Here is a 4,116-nt window from a genome sequence, read left to right on the forward strand (position 1 = left end):
AGTGAAAGGAGAAATATATTTCATGCAAATAGGAACATAAAGCAAACAGGGATAGCCATAATTACATCAGACAAAATAGACTTGATGTCAAAAATTGTCACAAGAGACAAAGAAAAACATTATACAATGATAAAAGGGGCAATTCACCAAGATATAACACATAAATAGACAAGTAGCTAAGAGCAGAGTTCCCAAGTATATGAAGCAAATATTTATGGATTAAAAAAGAGGTTCTATGGGAAGTAACCTCACAGGATGATCTGATCATATTCCTGAATGGGCAGGTCATGGTGGGCAGTCATCTCCCAGGCATATAGTAAAAGGTTTATCTTTGCCTTAAGCAAGCCGTGTCCATTGTTTCTGTGCATCTAGGTTAACACTCCTTTGAAATAAGCTATAACAACCCTTAAGAGAGCACATAATCTCTTGTTAACTATCCTATAATCCAATCCCTAACTTTGGTCCTCCCACTTTCAGATTATCTTCCTTAGTTTCCTTCTTAATTTCAAATGCATAAAAGAAGCTGCGAAACTGTTATTCTCCAGAGCATTTGAGATCTTCCTCCCTGGCCTAATGTCCTCAGTTTGGATAAAATAAACTGTTATAAAAATTCTTCACAGGATTGGACATTTCTTACATGACCTCATTCACAGAACTGAAGAGAGAAATAGCGACACACAAAAAAAGGGGGGACTACTTTATCATATAACAGAATATTATGCATCCATAAAAAATGAAATTCTGTTACATTCTAAAATTTGGATAAGACCCAAGGTTATTATGCTAAATTAAATAAACCAGTTTCAAAAGGTCAAATATGTCTGATTCTGGTCACATGAAGTATCTAAAGTAGCCAAAATCATAGAAAAAGAAAGTAGAGAAGTGGTTTCCAAGAGCTGGGGGGAAGGGAAATTAGTGTTTAATGGGTATAGAATTTCAGTTTTGCAAGATGAAAAAGTTTTGGGAATCTGTTGCATAAGATTGTGAATATACTTAACACTACCGAAAAGTATACTTTAAAATGGTTAATATTTTGTGTTTTTACCACAATAAAAAAAAAGTTGGAAAAGTTTAAAAGCAAGGACAAAATGGAAAAAAGATACTTGTAGCACACATAATGAAATATAATTTTAATCTAGAAAAAGTGAACTGCAGCAAAACAATAAGAATAAGACAATATATCCCCTAGAAAACGTAACAAAAGATTTTAGCAGACATTTCTCACAAAACATGGCTAGTAAATATATGAAAATATGTTCACTTCTGTTAGTAATCAGGTACTGAAAAAAACTTTTACAAAACACTATTAACATATAATTTTATAAGAAAGTAAAACCTTAATAAAAATTGGGTAGTAATTTGCATTGCCAAAAAATATTGTTCTTAGAAACTCTCATAAAGGTATACACACTTTTTAAACTGAATTTTATGTATCTATAATCTAGGTAAATGTTTACACATTCATACAAAGGAAAGAGTAAACATTTTTTTAGTAGCATAGTTTATAATAGCAGGCAACCTACAACAATCCAGACGATCATCACCAGGAGAATGGATAAATGCACCCTGGATTGAAAAGTATGTGAAAATGAATGAGAAACAATAATAAATCAAAAAGAGTGAATGTTATAAAATTTAAAAGAATGTTACAGAGGGCTCCCCTCGGCGTCTGGGGATGCTCCCAGCTCTCTGCACTTGGCTCAGCTTCTTTCAAAATGTCTACTGTTCATGAAATTCTGTGCAAGTTCTGTTCACTCTACACCCCCAAGTGCACATGAGTCAGTCAAAGCCTATACCAACTTTGATGCTGTCCAGGATGCTTTGAACCTTCAAACAGTCATCAAGATCAAAGATGTAGATGAGGTCACCATCGTCAACATTTTGACCAAATGCAGCAATGAAGAGAGACAGGATATTGCCTTTGCCTACCAGAGAAGGACCAAAAAGGAACTTGCATCAGCCCTGAAGTCAGCCTTGTCTGGCCACCTGGAGACAGTGATTTGGAGCCTATTGAAAACACCTGCTCACTATGATGCTTCATTGCTGAAAGCCTCCATGAAGGGGCTGGGGACTGATGAGGATTCTCTCACTGAGATCATCTGCTCAAGGACCAACCAGGAACTGCAGGAAATTAACAGAGTCTACAAGGAAATGTACAAGACTGATCTGGAGAAGGACATTATTTCTGACACATTTGATGACTTCCATAAGCTGATGGTTGCTCTCGCGAAGGGTAGAAGAGCAGAAGACAGATCTCTCATTGATTATGAACTGATTGACCAAGATGCCCGGGAGCTCTACGATGCTAGAGTGAAGAGGAAAAGAACTGATGTTCCGCAATAGATCAGCATCATGACTGAGCGGAGTGTGTGTCACCTCCAGAAAGTATTTGAAAGATACAAGAGCTATAGCCCTTATGACATGTCAGAGAGCATGAAGAAGGAAGTCAAGGGAGACCTGGAAAATGCTTTCTTGAACCTGGTTCATTGTACCCAGAACAACCCCCTGTATTTTGCTGACCAACTATATGACTCCAAAAAGGGCAAGGGGACTCGTGATAAAGTCCTTTTCAGAATCACGGTCTCCTACAGTGAAGTGGACATGTTGAAAATCAGGTCTGTATTCAAAGGAAGTCCCCCTACTGCTCCATCCAGCAAGATACCAAGGGGGATTACCAGAAGGCACTGCTGTACCTATATGGTAGGGATGACTGAAGCCTGCGACAGCTCGGGCATCCAGGAGTGCTGCCCCATGATTCTAGCTAACAATTCTAAAAAACCAGCTTGCAACTTGTGCACATCCCCATGAGGATAATGTTAGCATTGCCCCCTGCCCCATCCTTATTTCAGTTGCCTAAGCATTGCCTGGCTTTCCCATCTAGTCTCTCCTTTTAGGCAAAGAAATGAACATTCCAAGGAGTTGGAAGTGAAATCTATGATATGAAACACTTTGTCTCTTGTGTATGGTGTCATAAACAGATGACTAAACTTTAGAAACAACTTTAAAAAAAGTTACAGAAAAAATTGTGACTCCATTTATATAAAGGTTAAACAACTTGCAAAATTAATGACACATTATGGAACCGAAATCCACCATGGATTTCAAACATATTTATCGTATTCGCTTTCTTAAACTGTGTGGTGAAGATAGATCAGTCAATCTACCTCTGTGTATACGTTTTTCTAGCAATTGATCAATTTAACATATTTTCTAAATCTCATTGGTATACAGTGAACTACCTACCACTGAGCTCAGTGAACACCTTGGGGGAAAGTTGGCAGATAGGTGTATAGTTGCTTCGTGGCTGGAAACTTCTACATTAGAATCTGTCTTATCACTCACCATTAAAAGCTCACTAAAAGTTCTAGCTTTTTATTGCCCTAGCTTCTCCTCACCAGCACCTCACAGCTATGGTGGGTGCTGCTTCCTCCTTTCCATCAGGTATGAGAATAGCCGTAGGTCTTTTTCTGTTAAGAAGGGCTTTTCACTCTATGGAACTTACTTTGTTTAGAAAAGTTTCTTCATTTTCAGTTTCTGATTCTTAGGACGAGGGCAACGCTCTCTTGTGACTTCCTACATTCAAACTTGAATCAAAAGGAAAATCTTTTCATTTTTGAAGTGTTTAGCCTATAAACCTTTATCCCTTAACAATTAGATATTTAAGAGGCACATATTTAAATATGTCCTTTTTATATTTACTTTTGAAATCTTCCATTATGTCGTTTGTCTGGATATTTATTTCTAGGTTGATGTTATAAACATCGTTTTTATCCCTTTGGGGAATTAGCTTTTATTTCTTTTTAAGACCACAAAAAGTCTACTGAAGGATTTTACCATTCTGATATCTTTTACATGTTGAAGTGTATTTCTGAGTTTGTTTCTTTTATAACTTTTCCAAGTATATCTATAATGTCTTTCTTTTTTGGCAAACATTCTGACATCTTTTTGAAAATTATTTTTTATTATGCCTCACATCTCAATGACTATGATGCTCAATATTTCATTCTTGATCTAAACGTATTTTTCTTTCATTATTTTATAACATTATTTATTTTTTGTGTTCAATTTTGCTGTTGATAATTCTAATATAATAGTTCATCCTTATTTTTCTGTGGA

At 36.3% G+C, this 4,116-nt stretch overlaps 1 pseudogene; it reads left to right on the forward strand.

Annotated features, from left to right (window-relative positions):
• Positions 1–1,700: 1,700 nt before the first annotated feature.
• Positions 1,701–2,714, forward strand: LOC107502420 (annotated as a pseudogene).
• Positions 2,715–4,116: the final 1,402 nt, after the last annotated feature.

The sequence above is a fragment of the Rousettus aegyptiacus genome, unplaced genomic scaffold (genome assembly GCF_014176215.1).
Source record: "Rousettus aegyptiacus isolate mRouAeg1 unplaced genomic scaffold, mRouAeg1.p scaffold_m13_p_9, whole genome shotgun sequence".
Taxonomy (NCBI): Eukaryota; Metazoa; Chordata; class Mammalia; order Chiroptera; family Pteropodidae; genus Rousettus; species Rousettus aegyptiacus.